This window comes from Mya arenaria, chromosome 17, assembly GCF_026914265.1.
Source record: "Mya arenaria isolate MELC-2E11 chromosome 17, ASM2691426v1".
Taxonomy (NCBI): Eukaryota; Metazoa; Mollusca; class Bivalvia; order Myida; family Myidae; genus Mya; species Mya arenaria.
In genome coordinates this window covers 52,454,941-52,472,852 of record NC_069138.1, presented here as the reverse complement: position 1 = coordinate 52,472,852, position 17,912 = coordinate 52,454,941, and positions in this window count along the sequence as shown.

Here is a 17,912-nt window from a genome sequence, read left to right as displayed (position 1 = left end):
ACTGTCCACCTTCAGTATACCGCTGACTGCAATTTGTTCCTAAATAAGTTAAACAGACCCATGTTCACTTCTTAAGAAGGCTCATATGGGGTCAGATATGGTTAGGAATCTGCCTCTCACTAAACATGTACCTAGTTTGGGCCTAAAAAGGAAATCTCGTATGAACATTCAAATTTGGAAGCAAGTATTGGTTTCTTCCCAGGTAACAAACTCTAATGTGTTTCTAAATTCTATTACATTTCGTCAGAATCGACCCTAAAACAAAATATGTTGGTAAATTTCCACATTCCTCTGTTTTGAACATGTGTAGATATTTTAAAATGCCCTCTCACACTCATATAAGGTGTACCACATTTTAAACAATTGTTTTAATTTCCCAAAAAGGATAAACAAATTTCGAAAACAATGGTTCTTTCGAAGGCTACCGTGTTTTATTTTTTTTTTAAATATGCAAAACAATTGGTATTCCTATCTTATTAGACACTAGATGGTCACTTTGAATCTGTTTAGGACTCACCAGTCATTTAATGTTTGTGTGTCTTCAGCTATTAGTTTAAATTTATTTATTTTACAACGATTGTGAAACAAGTTATTACAATCTTATTTTAATCACTCTCGTTGGCACGATGTTGCGCGAGAGTGTTGTTTTGTGTCGTGGGGAAACCGGAGTGCCTGGAGAAAACCCACTTGTCCGACTTGGTGACCACAAACCAAACTCACATGCGGCCAGGCCGGGAATCGAACCAGGATCGCCTAACCTAATCAGATATATGGTTAAAATATTGTTATCAGAAACACACATTTCCATAAATGCATAATTTAGTAAGCACTCAAATATTGAGTTTGTTATACATGTGTATGTATTGATTTTAACACTTGTGCTATGTTAATTGTTTGGTTAACTTCGGAAAAAATGTTTAAGTCACTTACAAAAGTAATCTGTTGATTATTATTCAAATTAAGTTACGTTTTCTTCATTCATAATATAACGTGTGTTGACGCTTTTGACGTTGTAGTTCGACGTACGTCCTCACAGACTTCGGGACCGGTCGAGCAATGCAAGAGGAGGAGGAGACGTTCATGTCTGTGTACGGAACAGAGGAATATATTGTAAGTAAATAAAAACAATCATAAATGATGGGTCCATTATAATATCAATGATATAATTGTCTACACGTTGTAGGCATTGCACTGCTTCTCTGTATTGATAGTTCTGGTTTAGCAAACCCTAACGCAGTAATCTCCCCTGACAAGCAGAATATATCTCAGTCACCACGAAGGAGTATAGCTAAATTTCAGATGTATAAACTATTTTTGAATGTTTTGTTCTCATTTTCTTTACATATGTTTTTTTCGTTTTTTATAACATTTACATTAAAGTACATTTGTTTTAATAGTTAAAGATATTATAAAAGCTTTTCCGATTTGATATTCTACGTAGCTATGACAGGGGCTTAACTAGCCCTCTTTTCATGTGGATTCATAATAATGCTAGGGTGTATCGGGGGAATGCCCTCTCGGAAATTTTTTAAAACATTGGTGCAATCTGTTGCATTCTGGGCGTTCTGATGTCTTTATTTAGTACTGGAAACTGGACAGTTTTAGGATCATGTATTCAAGTTAGCATATTGCAACTTTGGCTGATTTATTTACTTGATATTTGCCAGAATCATGTACATTCTTCGCGTACTTGCGTATTGGCAGCTACGCGCCTGTATGGTCACATAAAGTCCATGGTGACAAGGTTGTTTGGCAAGCAACCTAGTCACATGAATGTAGAACAAGTTAGGCATAATTAACTCAAAATTAAAGACATTTAATGAATTCCACTGATGTCAATGTATAAAATGTTCTTTATGAAAGAAAACTATATTGTATTCAACCCTGCTGACGTCACAGCATATTAAACGTATCATTTCGTTAGGTTAAAATGACGTCATACAATAAAATAGTGCGTCATCTAAATGACATTTATGATAAAAACACGTGTATTTTAGACTATGTAGAAAATAATGTATATATTTAAAAGGGTTATTAGTACTGCGTTTTGATCCAGAGGTTTGTATTCTACTCTAGTGGATTTTCTCAGTTTCGGATTTCACTCAAGTGCAAGGAAAAGTCTGATATAACAAAAAATAAATAAAAATAAGTCAGCAATTACAATGTCATCTTAAGTTCATGCATCTTTACATTTGTTTTAGCTTGGCATTATTGTCCTTAGTTTAAAATTGCTTAAGAAACTTATTTTATTTAGAATATATACATGTCTTTTAGGATGTAACTAATCACATAACAACGAGACAAATCTTAGAATCCTTTAGGTACCTTTCCACTTAAGAGTGCAGGTGTTTTACTTCACAGAAAAGGTTCAGTCTTGAATTCCTCTAATTGAAGGGACATTACTAATACCAAACTAAGCAGATAGCTCAGCCTGTTCTAGGACATATGTTTCATCATTTGATGCTCCTTTGGCATTTTCTACGCAAACAACCTCGGGTGTATATGGACGACTATTTCTACGGATGTATCGGCATACATCCGAGGTTGTTTTCATGGAAAATGGCCGAGGAGTAATACCGAGGAGTTAGACCGGGCTCGCTTTTTATTTATCTATAATTCATACTTTTAGCGGTTTTTGAGGTTTGAGACTTTAATTTGGACTTATCTTTATAATAATTACGTCATCTTCTTTAAAAGTCAAAATCATAATATTTTAAGAATTTATTTTGGCCTAAAAAATTGAAGTCCGATAAAGCCTGTTAAGCTTTAGATGTTTCGAACAAATAGGGCCATGCCACCCTTGAGGAGAGACAAAAAGTACTGTTTTTAATAAAACCATCCTCGGCACCCCAGCGAATCATAACAAATACGATACACTGGACAAGTTGGCTATGGAAACTGGTGGCGGTGTTAGTTGTTTATACTCCGGGTCCCGGCGTGAGCACATTGAAGGGACCCAGAGTGACAGTTCAACCACCGCACACCTATCCTGGGCAGACTATCAGGCGGTTAACCAGTACTAGGTGCCTTCACCTCTGCAAGGAATTGACAACTTCTGTACATGCCAGGTGCAGTGGTACACTGCGAATGGTCGTAGAAAGAACTTCATAACCAATCACAACAGAAGTGACCTGGTCTGCCCGGGAATCGAACCCGGGTTGTCCGATTCACAGTCCAACGCTTGAGCTAACCGGGCGGACTTGCTATGGAAACTTCGTTAATTTTGAATATTTTTAAGCTTTTTCCGACCAATGAAACAGGGGATAACAAAAAGGAAAGAATTTCCTTTGTGAAGTGCCACCGGCAAATTGAACAATATCCTGCCTAAAACGATTTGTAAGCCGTAATCTCATTGGATTATTTCGAACCGAGATTACATCTGTAACTTCTCGGCAATTTCCGCACCGCATAAGATGTGTCTCATGCGACCAATCAAGCGGCTGGATTTCACCTAATTAATTATTCAAGAGTACGAAATTTTTACAGCTTTTTTGCCCAGGGAATCATATAGTAATGATACGCTGGGGTGCCGAGGGTCAATAAAACTTAACCACTTTGACCTTGATGATAGTACATATTCAACCATCTATATTGCGTTTGCAGCATCCAGACATGTTTCAGCATGGGATTTTAAGACAGGCTGGTCCGGCTCTACCTACCTATACGGCATCAGTTGACCTTTGGTCACTTGGCGTCACATTATACCATGTGGCCACTGGTAGACTACCCTTTCAACCATTCGAAGGTCGGATTCACCCACAGAAGATGTAAGTTAGACGTCCAAAGGGATCGACTCGAAAGAAGTTCTAAAGGAACCTGATTCATAAAAGCTGACGATTTTAAAACCACGGACCTATAAACCTGGTTTATAGGTCCGTGTTAAAACTAACCTTAAAGCTGCACTCTCACAGATCTCTGCGAAAATCCATGGAAACCAGTTATATAAGACTCGAAAAGTTCAAAAATTATGTTTTATGCATTTTTCTTAAACCGTTAGTAAAGGTTTAAGCCATAAAAATTTTCTTAAACCGTAAGTAAAGGTTTAAGCCATAACACGTACATTTCGAACGGAAATATAAAAATTTACGATCTGATTTTTGCCAGCAATCCAATATCATTGGTTTAAAGATAATACCGCAAAAATTTGCTCTTTTCAAGATTAAAAATAAAAATGTTGTCAAAACGGTACATCTGTGAGAGTGCAGCTTTAATGTTTAGATATCTTTCTGTACAAATATTTGACGAGCTGCTTGTTTTGGAAATAAATACGGTAATGACTTTATAATAGCGATTACTTGCATAAGGCAACATTGGTGTTCAACATATATTCTTTCTTGAAAAAACCGAAATTGGCATAACATGGAACAAATTTTATTGCTGTTTGCAATTTTCCATTTTAAAAACGAGGAGGACATGTTAACTTGTTTTAATTCAGCAAAGCCTTTATGATGATTATTTTTCTTATTTTAGTCACAAACATGTACAAATAATGCAAAACATTGTGCTATATGTATTGCAGGCAGACTTTCAGTTGAAGGTGACCTATTGAGTTTCACTTCCAGGCCACACATAAAACTTGGCAAATTCCCATGTGCCCAATCTCAATCTATTTTGAGATAAGCTAGGACTTGAGCGATGTTTTCCTTATTTCATGTTTGTTTTGTTTACTGATGGTTTTATTATATCAAAATGCGTTGTTTCTGTCTTATTGTCCCAGAACCTTAAGTTCCCTGATCTCAGCATTTGGATAATGACCGCATAAAGGTCACTGTTAACTATTCTGTCTTTTCAGGTTTGAAATAATATCAAACCGTCGATCAGGGGAGATATCAGGGTCACAACAAACGCTAAATGGAAGCATTCAGCGATCAAGGGTCCTACCAGAATGCACCTGTTTGTCAAGGTAAAAGTTAAGTTTAGTCAACTTGTAGGTATAGTAAAGTGACAGTTAAGTGTCAGATTGAAGGTTAAGTTACAAATTGAAGGTTTAGTCAAGGTGAAGGTTTGGTATTGTCAAGGTGAAGGTTTAATCAAGGTGAAGGTTTAGTCAAGGTGAAGATTTAGTCAAGGTGAAGGTTAAGTCAATGTGAAGGTTAAGTCAAGGTGAAGGTTTAGTCAAGGTGAAGGTTTAGTCAAGGTGAAGGTTTAGTCAAGGTGAAGGTTTAGTCAAGGTGAAGATTTAGTCAAGGTGAAGGTTAAGTCAAGGTGAAGGTTAAGTCAATGTGAAGGTTTAGTCAAGGTGAAGGTTTAGTCAAGGTGAAGATTTAGTCAAGGTGAAGGTTTAGTCAAGGTGAAGGTTTAGTCAAGGTAAAGGTTAAGTCAAGGTGAAGGTTAAGTCAAGGTGAAGGTTTAGTCAAGGTAAAGGTTTAGTCAAGGTGAAGGTTAAGTCAAGGTAAAGGTTTAGTCAAGGTGAAGGTTTAGTCAAGGTAAAGGTTGAGTCAAGGTAAAGGTTAAGTCAAGGTAAAGGTTGAGTCAAGGTAAAGGTTTAGTCAAGGTGAAGGTTGAGTCAAGGTAAAGGTTTAGTCAAGGTAAAGGTTAAGTCAAGGTGAAGGTTTAGTCAAGGTGAAGGTTTAGTCAAGGTAAAGGTTTAGTCAAGGTAAAGGTTAAGTCAAGGTAAAGGTTAAGTCAAGGTAAAGGTTTAGTCAAGGTGAAGGTTTAGTCAAGGTAAAGGTTTAGTCAAAGTGAAGGTTTAGTCACGGTGAAGGTTTAGTCAAGGTGAAGGTTTAGTCAAGGTGAAGGTTTAGTCAAGGTGAAGGTTAAGTCAAGGTAAAGGTTTAGTCAAGGTGAAGGTTTAGTCAAGGTGAAGGTTTAGTCAAGGTGAGCGTTTAGTCAAGGTGAAGGTTTAGTCAAGGTGAGGGTTTAGTCAAGGTAAATGTTCAGTCAAGGTGAATGTTCAGTCAAGGTGAAGGTTTAGTCAAGGTGAAGGTTTTATCAAGGTGAAAGTTTAGTCAAGGTAAAGGTTTAGTCAAGTTGAAGGTTAAGTCAAGGTGAAGGTTTAGTCAAGGTGAAGGTTAAGTCAAGGTGAAGGTTTAGTCAAGGTGAAGGTTGAGTCAAGTTGAAAGTTTATTCTAGTCAGGGTAAAGGTATGGTCAAGTTGGAGGTTTAGTCAAGGTGATGGTTTATTCTAGTCAGGGTGAAGGTTTAGTCAAGTCAATGTAAAGGCTTAGTCAAGTCAAGGTGAATGCTTTGCCTAGTTAAGGTGAAGGTTAAGGCAAGGTGAAGGTTTAGTCAAGGTGAGGGTTAGGTCTAAGTGAAGGTTTAATATGGTCAAGGTGAAGGTTTAGTCAAGGTGAAGGGTAAGTCTAGTCAAGTTGAAGGTTTAGTCTAGTCAAGGTGAAGGTGTAGTCTGTTAGAGAAAAAGGCTAGGTCAAGGTCAAGGGTAAGTCTAGTCAAGGTGAAGGTTAAGTCTAGTCTAGGTGAAGGTTTAGTCTAGTGAAGGTCAAGGCGAAGGTGTAGTCTAGTCAAGGTGAAGGGTAAGTCTAGTCAAGTTGAAGGTATAGTCTAGTGAAGGTCAAGGTGAAGGTTCAGTCTAGTCAACTTGAAGGCTTAGTCAAGTTGAAGGTTTTGTCAAGGTTAAAGTTTAGTTTAGGCAAGGTAGAGTTTAGTCAAGAATGTTTAATCTCATCAATGAAAACGTTTTGTAAAGGAGAAGGTCCAGTCAATTGGAAGCTTAAGCAGAAGAAGAGAAGAGAAGCAACCAAGGTTAGAAACAGCCAAGTTAAGAATTAACCTACTAGAAAAACAACATAGCAGAAAAACAGCCAAGTAGAGAAACAACCTAGTATAGAAACAGCCAAAAGACATACAGCCAAGTAGAGAAACAACTAGTATAGATACAGCCAAGATGAGATACAGCCAAGTAGAGAAACAACCTAGTAGAGAAACAGCCTAGTAGAGAACAGCCAAGTAGAGAAACAACCTAGTAGAGAAACAGTAGGGAAAAATCCTAGTAGAGAAACAATGATTCGCGATGTAGCTAAAAAACAACAGCCAGGTGAAGACACAGTCAAGTAGAGAAACAACCAAGTAGAGAAACAGCCAAGTAGAGATACAGCCAAGAAGAAAAATAGCCAAGTACAGAAACAACCAAGAATAGATACAACCTAGTAAAGAAACAGCCAAGTAGAGAAACAACCTAGTAGAGAAACAACCTAGAAGAGAAACAGCCAGATAGAGAAACAAACTAGTAGAGAAACAGCGAAGATGAGAAATAGCAAAGTAGAGAAACAGCCAGGTAGTTAAACAACCCAGTAGAGAAACAGCAAAGTAGAGATACAGCCAAGTAGAGAAACAACCTAGTAGAGGAACAGCCAAGTAGAGAAACAACATAAAAAGAGAATCAGCCAGGTAGAGAAACGGCCAAGTAGAGAAACCACCTGGTAGAGAAACAACCAAGTAGATTAACAACGTAGTAGAGAAACAAACTGGTAGAGAAACAGCCAAGTAGGAAAACAACCTAGAAGAGAAACAACCTACTAAAGAAACAGCGAGTCGAGATATAGCTAAGAAGAGAAACAGCCAGGTAGAGATTCAGCCAAGTAGAGAAACAGCCACGTAGAGAAAAAACCTAGTAGAGAAACAACCAAGTGGAGAAAGAGTCAAGTAGAGATACAGCCAACAAGAAAAACAGCCAAGTAGAGAAACAACCAAGTAGAGAAACAACCAAGTGGAGAAACAGCCAAGTAGAGAAACAACTTAGTAGAGAAACAACCTAGTAGAGAAACAGCCAAGTAGAGAAACAACCTAGTAGAGAAACAGCCAAGTAGAGAAATTGCCAAGTAGAGAAACAACCTAATAGAGAAACACTTAGTAGAGAAACAACCAAGAGGAAAAACAGCCAAGTAGAGATACAGCTAAGTAGAGAAACAGTCAAGTAGAGAAACAAACTAGTAGAAAAACAGTCAAGTAGGTAAACAAACTAGTAGAAACACAGCCAAGAAGAGATGCAGCTAAGAAGAGAAACATACTAATTAAAAAACAGTTAAGTAGGGAAACAACCTAGTAGATAAACAGCCAAGTAGAGAAACTGCCAAGTAGAGAAACAGCCAGGTAGAGAAACAGCTGAGTAGAGTAACAGCCAGGTAGACAAAATAAACTCTTAAGTAGTAAATGTACAGTAGAAAAACAGCCAACTAGAGAAACAGTCTAAAAAAGAAAGAGTCCAATAAAAAAAATAGTCCAGTAGAGAAATTGTCCGGTTGAGAAACAGTTTTCTAGACAAATAGTAAGTGACAAGTGCAGAAACATTCAATGACGTGCAGAAACAGTCAAGAAGATACTCATTCGATCAAATGCAGAAACAGTCAAATCAGTCTTCAGAAACAGTCAGGTAGAGAAACAGCCAAGTAGAGAAACATTTGATCAAGTGCAGAAACATTCAAGTAAATATACAGCCAAGTAGAGAAACATTCAATAAAGTGTGGAAACAGTCAAGTGGAGAAACTCACTCAAATGCAGAATCAGTCCAACAGAGAAACAGTCAGATAAAGACATAGCAAAGTAGGGAAACAGTCAAGAAGAGAAATATTCAAGTAGAGAAACATTCTAGGATAGAAACTTTCAATCAAGTATAAAACAGTTAGGTAGAAAAAAATGCAAGTAGAGAAACAGTCAATGAAAGTAACAGTCACTCAAAAAGAGACGCAGTCAAGTAGAGAAAAGGTCAATTAGTAGAGAAACCATCACTAGTCTAGTAGATAAACAGTCAAGCACAGAAACTGTCAGTCAATAGAGCAACAGTCGTGTTCAGAAGCTCTTAAGTACAAAAACTGACAAGGAGAAAAAAAGTAAGTCATGTACAGTTACAGTCAAGTGGAGAAACATTCAAGTAGAGGAACAGTCCATCAAGTACAGTAACAGGTATGTAGTGAAACATTCAATTACAAGAACAGACATGTAGTGAAAGACTAGAAGAGAAACAGTCAAGTAGTGAAAGACTAGTAGGGAAACAGTCAAGTAGTGAAAGACTAGTAGAGAATCGTCAATTAGTGAAAGACTAGTAGGGAAACAGTCAAGTAGTGAAAGATTAGTGGAGAAACAGTCAATTAGTGAAAGACTAGTAGAGAAACAGTCATGTAGTGAAAGACTAGTAGAGAAACAGTCAAGTAGTGAAAGACTAGTAGAGAAACAGTCATGTAGTGAAAGACTAGTAGGGAAACAGTCAAGTAGTGAAAGACTAGTAGAGAAACAGTCAAGTAGTGAAAGACTAGTAGAGAAACAGTCATGTATTGAAAGACTAGTAGGGAAACAGTCAAGTAGTGAAAGACTAGTAGAGAAACAGTCATGTAGTGAAAGACTAGTAGAGAAACAGTCAAGTAGTGAAAGACTAGTAGAGAAACAGTCATGTAGTGAAAGACTAGTAGAGAAACAGTCAAGTAGTGAAAGACTAGTAGAGAAACAGTCATGTAGTGAAAGACTAGTAGGGAAACAGTCAAGTAGTGAAAGACTAGTAGAGAAACAGTCATGTAGTGAAAGACTAGTAGAGAAACAGTCAAGTAGTGAAAGACTAGTAGAGAAACAGTCATGTAGTGAAAGACTAGTAGAGAAACAGTCATGTAGTGAAAGACTAGTAGAGAAACAGTCAAGTAGTGAAAGACTAGTAGAGAAACAGTCAAGTAGTGAAAGACTAGTAGAGAAACAGTCATGTAGTGAAAGACTAGTAGAGAAACAGTCAAGTAGTGAAAGACTAGTAGAGAAACAGTCATGTAGTGAAAGACTAGTAGGGAAACAGTCAAGTAGTGAAAGCTTTAAAGAGAAACAGTCAATGTAGTAAGTGACAAGTGCAGAAAGTAGTAAATTAGTCTTGAAGAAAAACATCAAGAAGAGAAACTGTCTAGTACAGTAACAGTCAAATATAGAAAAGGTCAAATACAGTAACAGACAAATACCGTAACAGTCAACTAAGAAAAGTCAACTAAGAAACAGTTAAATACAGTAAGAGTCAAATACAGTTACATTCAAGTACAGTAACAGTCAACTAAGAAACAGTCAAGAACAGTAACAATCAACTAGAGAGAGAGTCAAGTACAGTATCAGTCAAATAGAGAAACAGTCAAGTACAGTAATAGTCGTGTACAGTAACAGTCAAATACAGTTTTAATCAAGTTCAGTAACAGTCAACTAGAGAAATAGTCAAATACAGTAACAGTCAAGTACAGTAATAGTCAAGAACAGTAACGGTCAAGTATAGTATCAGTCAACTAGAAAAACAGTCAACTAAGAAACAGTAAAAAACATTAACAGTCAAATACATCAAATAAAGTAACAGTCAACTAAGAAACAGTCAAGAACAGTTACAGTCAAGTACAGAAAGAGTCAAGTACAGTAGCAGTCAACTAGAGAAACATTCAAGTACAGAAACAGTCAAATACAGTAACAGTCAACTAGAGACACAGTCAAATACAGTAACAGTCAAGAACAGTAACAAACAATTACAGTAACAGTCAAGTATAGTGACAGTTAACTAGAGAAACAGTCAAATACAGTAACAGTCATGAACAATATCAGTCAAGTACAGTAACAGTCACGTACAGTAACAGTCAAGTACAGTAATTTTCAATTACAGTAACGGTCACGTACAGTAACAGACAAATACAGTTACAGTCAAATAAAGTAACAGTCAACTAGAAAAACAGTCAACAAAGAAACAGTCAAATACAGTAACGGTTAAGTACAGTAACAGTCAAGTACAGTAACAGTCACGTACAGTAACTGTCAAGTACAGTGATGGTCAAGTACAGTAACAGACAAATTTAGTTACAGTCAAATACAGTAACAGTCAACTAGAGAAACAGTCAAGTACAGTAACAGTCAACTAGAGAAACAGTTAAGTACAGTAATATTCAAATACAGTTAGAGTCAAGGACAGTTACAGACAAATACAGTTACTGTCAAGTATGGTAACAGTTAACTAGAGAAACAGTCAGCTAAGAAACAGTCAAATTATGAGAGTTACTGTCACCTACAGCAACAGTCAAATACCGCAACAGTCAACTAAGAAACAGTGAAGTACAGTTACAGTCACGTACAGAAAGAGCCAAGTACATTAACAGTCAAGTAGAGAAACAGTCAAGTACAGTAACAGTTGAGTAATGAAACAATGAACTAGAGAAATAGACAAGTATTGTAAAAGTCAAAAAAATAAACAGTCTAGTACAGTAACAGTCGAGTACAGTTACAGTCGAGTACAGTTACAGTCGATTTAAGTAACAATCAACTAGAGGAATAGTCAAGTATAGTAACAGTCAAATACAGTAAAAGACAAAAACAGTAACAGTCAAGTACAGTTACAGTCAAATACAGTAACAGTAAAGTACAGTAACAGTCAAATACAGTAACAGTAAAGTACAGTAACAGTCAGATACAGTAACAGTAAAGTACAGTAACAGTCAAATACAGTAACAGTCAAAAACAGTAACAGACAAATACAGTAACAGTCAAATAGAGTAACAGTCAAATACAGTAAAAGACAAAATCAATAACAGTCAAATACAGTAACAGACAAATACAGTAACAGTCAAATACAGTGACAGTCAAATACAGTAAAAGACAAAAACAATAACAGTCAAATACAGTAACAGTCAAATACAGTAACAGTCAATTACAGTAAAAGACAAAAACAGTAACAGACAAGTACAGTAGCAGTACAGTAAAAGACAAATACAGTAACAGTCAATTACAGTAACAGACAAAAACAGTAACAGACAAAAACAGTAACAGTCAAATACAGTAACAGTCAAATACAGTAACAGTCAAAAACAGTAACAGTCAAATACTGTAACAGTCAAATACTGTAACAGTCAACTATGAAACAGTCAAATACATGTAGATAGGTTTATACGACATTGAGCATCGCATTTTACTGTTTTGTTGTTTTTGCATACACGGAGGTATTGTACTTTTTCAGATCGTTGAAGAATCTCCTTTGTCCTATTCTTGCTGGCATATTTGAGCCTGACCGACAAAGAGCATGGGGATTTGACAAATTCTATATAGCAGTTGCAGATATCCTGAACAGGAAATCATTAACCATTTTCCAAACTGATAGTTGTGAAAACTTCAAGATCTACCTCCACAAAATGGACTGGTATGTATTCATTAGTCTTCATTTTGGTCGTTCATGTGAACTTGGTGTTCACATGAATGAACAAAATGAAGACTTAATGAATACTGTTACTGTTTCTGTAAACAATTTTTCATAGTTTGCTTTAAATTTTATCCTGTTCATCGATTCAAGATATAAATGTTTGCCCTTCATCCAAGGAGTGGTAAAGCGAATGTTATTCTGACAAAAAAGATAATTGCGTTGTGTACAGTCGAATACAAGCAGATGTCAACATGGACACTAGTTCACAGTAGAAATGAATCAAAGTGTCACTTAAAGTTGCACTCTCACAGATTGACTGTTTTGATAACTATTATATATTTTTTTAATTTGGAATAAACTTATTATTTCGTTAATATCTGACAACTGGTGATATAAGACTGCTGACATTATCTATCAAGTCAATGTTTCATACCTAAATTTGAAAATTGTTCTTTTATGGCTAAAAGCGTAACACTCTACGAAAAAAGTTTTATGGCAATTTCCCAAACAATTGCAATCAATTTTATTGTGAGTTATCTAAAATGGCTGAATTGAAGGCGTTGTTGCCAAAATCAGCTGATTCTAACACAAAACATACAATAAAGGTCAACACTGTCAATCTGTTAGAGTGAAGATTTAAGATAGATTAATTGTTTATGCTAACAATGTTAAGATGATACAGGTCAGTCAGCGTAGCTTTGTGTGAACAATGCTGTAGTAGTTTCTTTTTTATTTCAGCCTGGTGCATATTCAGGAGATGGTAGCAGAAGCAACTGACATACCAGCGGAAAGACAGCTCATCCTGATTGGCAACAAGAATGTGAAAGATGTGGTTGAAGCTAATGCACAGTTTAAAACCTACCCGAAATCCGTCCAGAACGCACAATTCTTCGTCTTTGACAGAGACAATCCGGATATTCATAGACCGCGCATTCCGAAAATACGTAAATATCTTAATAATGTATCTGATATATTGTGATATAATTGATTTTTTTGTCATTATAACCGTCTGGCAATATCATGCTAGATGTCAAGTTTGAGGATTCATTAGAAAAATACATTAGTCTTTTAAATATATTAGATTCTGAAATAGGACTTTAACGCCCCTCACCCATCATACTGTGAAAACCCTAGGATACCGCCGGCCAGACCTAAAACCTCGAGTTATCCGAGGTACTATCAAACGATATATACAGTCAGAGTGATTGACCATGAAAAAATATGCACAATTGCATTAGACACCAAGATTGAGATTTATATTTTTCTACTCGGGGAAACGAAGATGATACTATACTATCGTGATAAAAAGCAACTTACATTTCAATGCAATATTTGTATATTTTTCTAACATGCCTGTTTCCATGTTTACTTTAAGGGTTTTCCACAGTACAAAAGGTCATGTAATTTTAGTTTGAAGGAACGATCGTTCCACAGTACAAAAGGTCATGTAATTTTAGTTTGAAGGAACGATCGTTCCACAGTACAAAAGGTCATGTAATTTTAGTTTGAAGGAACGATCGTTACTGGGAGTAAAAATTACATTCCTGGTTACATGTTTTGGGTAGTAAGGAGTTGACCAAATTTTACATAGCAGATTTTATCAGAATTTTGATAATTAATAATATACCACATTGACATTTTTTTTCAGAATAGTCTCCTGACATTATAGCTTTGTTTGGTGGCAAAAAAAACCCCAGCCTAATCCTAATCAATATTGTATTGAGAAAGTTATTTATTAAAATAATGAAAAATAGTGGATGAAATTCATTACTTGGTTACAAAAATGCAAATCTTTCTTAAAATAGCTGCAATCACCACTAACCTTCAATGCATTGTTGATTTGGTAGTTCTGATAATGTAACACATACACATATTCATTTTGTTAGTGAAACATTTCCGGGAAAATGTAAATGCTTTTTATTGGAAATCTAATAAAATCTTCTTTCGACAAAAATGCTCAACTCCGAATTACCGTGAGCTTTACATGTTGCAACGGATTTATGAATTATGTTTGCTAAATATTGAACCTCAAAACTTAATTCAAATTCTCATTTTAGTTTTGGTCCTTCAAACGACGTTTGCACTGTGGACGGCCCTTAAACATCATATACTTTACAATGAGTGTGAAGAAAGTTATGATAACGTATATTTAGTCAGTTGTGTTGACACGAAGTTGCGCGTGATCATGGTCTTGTGTTGTGGGGGAAACCCAGTCAAGAAGAGAAAGAGTCACACAGAGAAAACCCAGTTGTCCGGCTTGGTGACCACTTACCAAACTCAACTGCGCCTAGGCTGGGAAACGAACCCATGTCGCAGAGTGGTAAATGGACAACCAAAGGCCCGATGTTTTGAATGTTTGTCATTTTAAGCTGATATTGTGTTCCTGTTGCAGCCTCCTTTACAAATCTTGCAATGGACACCTCTCTGAGTTACGACTCTGCTGTTGCCAAGCAGTGTGTTGGAGTTGCACACTTCATAGAGTTCAGAGCTGAAGAAGTAATTGCTTGCCAGCATCTTGCCTTGGAATCCATCTTGCATCTCAGGTAAATGCTTTGGGTGGGTTACTTTAATGTTTGCGGGCAATAAAAAACGGGTTTGCATGATTGAACATTGGCTCGTAAGTTCTTTTGAAGGGTTTCCGATCAGTCTACAAGTTATACTGGTAAGAGACCATTTTTTCACCTGGACCAGTTATTCGTCCAACATGAAAAATCCTTGTTTAGCAATTCCAGTAAGATTGATCGAACATACAAATAATATTTTCTTTTCAACTGAACAATAATTTTAAATTGATCCAGGGTTGTGTCAACATTCTACCAGCATTATACCACTCAACAAAATAGTTCTCCATCAAAATGGATAGCAACATGCAACAAGTTTAATCTTATAAAAAAATCAGGAATACTTTTTTACTAGCTTCATTTTTTTCATGTTGGCAAATCATTGGTACAGTACACAGTCATTTCATTGGATTTAAGTCAGTTTTTTTTATTGAACTAATTTTTAAAACAATTATGATTTTATAAATCTAACCATACTGATCTTTTTCGATTTTTTTTCAGTTCTAAAATTGTTTAAAAAAGTCTCCATCTCCGGATAGAAAGGGGTCTCTAACCAGTAAATGTGCTTAGTGCAGTGTTAATCGATTTCATATATTTTTATAATACAACTTATCCTAGGAAGGCATTTAAAAAAAGGTCTTAGTCGCAAATTGAAATAATTTTAGTGTCATAGTTTTATTATTTTGCAAGATATTTTTTTTTAACTGAACTTAATCCGGCATTGAACATGAACAGGGAGCTGTGTTTTATATTCGTGATGTTTAAACAGACTTGCGATTGCACCTAAAATTCTTTATTAAATTTGGCCAAGGGGTGGTATTCAATACTGGTCTTATTTATTGGATCTTAGAACAATATAGCTCAGCCGATTACTCGATATAATCAACGGACATGAATACAGCGATGATGAATGACAATAAGATTGAGATCGTTTAAGAAATATATATGCACTGTCACTATTACAGTGAGATTAGCAAAGAAATAATGCAACAACTATGTGAACAAAGGTCCACTTCACCCCAGCAGTCCTTTTTGTTATGTCATTTGTGCTTTCCATGTTATTGGCATTCGTTTAGTCCATGTAATCTTCATCTATGTACAATGTTTTGTATAGGGTTATGTCTGAAACTGGTTGCATATAATATTCAATATAGAATTTTATTGGTCAATATTTATATCATCACCATACCAGACTAACTTTCAATTTTCTCTAACCTGATTCATTACCTGAACGTCGAACCGTAAAAAAAAAATTCTGTATCAATTTTTAATTAGTTCAACCTTCAGTTAATAATATAACTGTCTGTAAAATTAAAACGTTTCAAATACTGGTGAGTTGTTTTATGTCATTACATAATTTACAATTATTTGTATCTGTATTTATTTCTATTTTGATCCATATATATATATATATATATATATATATATATATATATATATATATATAATGTTTACAGGTTTCACCATACTGGCAACATAAATTGAAGAACCCTTACAGGTGTTGTTACTATATTGCACCTTCTACATATGTATCAAATATGTTAAATAGTTGAATTCCGTCAAAGAAATCGACTCATTCAGAATGGGTCATCCGGAATTTCACAACAAAGTTATAATGACTAATATGAAAATGCGCATTGAAGTTAGTAAACCATTTAAAGGGTGGTCAACAATATGCCATATACGGGATTTGTTGAATAAACCATATATTTCAGTATCACGCCTCCAACATAAATGACGAAACGCCACTGGTGACCCCATAGTTTTCCATATTGGATCACCAAATTTATATCGTACAACAATGACGTATATGACGTATATTTTCCGGTTCCGATGAATAATCCGATAAATACATTAAACATTTTGACATGTGCCGTAAAGAGGTTGTCAAAGTGATATATACGTTACGGGGTTAGGAGGTACCTGATATGGGAAATAGGGAGCTCAGAAAACCAAAGTTGGGTCGAGCTTTCCTCTCACCTACAAACCCCATATTTATAATATCACTTTTTCAGTATCGTAGTCATTTTTGTTAACAAACACAAAATAATAAGGGTTCATTTATGTTCTCAAACAATATAAGTCATACACTGTACTCATTGGTTTTGCATCTGTATGTTTATCCGTATTTTGTTAGTCAGAAAACAGCAAAGGTATTTTGTGATTTTCCGTATATTTCAGGGACTATGTGGAGGACTCCATGCGTCCAGCTGTAACTCTGGTGCCAGAAACAGAGATGCATATTGTAACTGCAAAGAAAAGACTTGAAATGATAGAATCAAGCCAGACATTGATAAAATCATTCCTGATTATTTTACGGGAAATCGGCGCGAAGACAAGTTTTAAAGATATGGGATCTTATTGTTTCCTTGATGTCAATTTAGTGGATGATTTGAGTGCAGTACGTATTGATAGTTTCTGTAGAAATTGGTGTCCCCAACTTTAAATTAAGTAGATAAAAAAAAATTGGCCAAGCTGGAAATTCGTATCTTGCCCGCTGTGTGACCAGAGACCTAGTGACAGAGACTGAGTGATCAAAGGCTGTGTGACCACAGACTGAGTGACACAAGGCTGAATGGCTTGAGAATAAGTGACCAGAACCTGAGGGACCAAAGATTGAGTGACTAGAGACTGAATGACCAGAAACAGAGTGACCAGAGACTGTGTGACTAGACACTGAAAGACCAGACACTGTGTGACCAGTGACTGAGTTACCAGAGAGTGAGTGACCAGAGAGTGAGTGACCAGCGACTGAGTGACCAGAGACTGAATGACCAGAGACTGAATGACATAAGACTGAGTGACAGAGACTGAGTGACCAAAGAATGAGTGATCAAGAGCTATGTGACAACATAATGAGTGACCAGAGACTGAGTGACCAGATACTAGTGACTGAGTGATCAATGGCTGAGCGACCAGATAATAAGTGACCAGAGACTGACAGATCAGAGACTGGGTTACTAAGGCCTGGCTGACCAAAGAAGGAGTGACCAAGGGCTGAATGACCAGAGACTGAGTGGCCAGATACTGACAGACCATAGACTGGGTTACTAGGAGCTGACTGACCAGAGATTGAGTGATCAAGGGCTAAGTGAACAGAGACTCAGTGACCAAGGGCTGAGTGACCAGATATTGAGTGACCAGAGACCGAGTGGCCAAGGGCTGAACGACTGGAATATGAGTGACCAGAGGTTAAGTGACCAGACACTGAGTGACCAGAGACTAAATGACCAGAGACTGAGTGACCAGAGACTGAGTGATCAGAG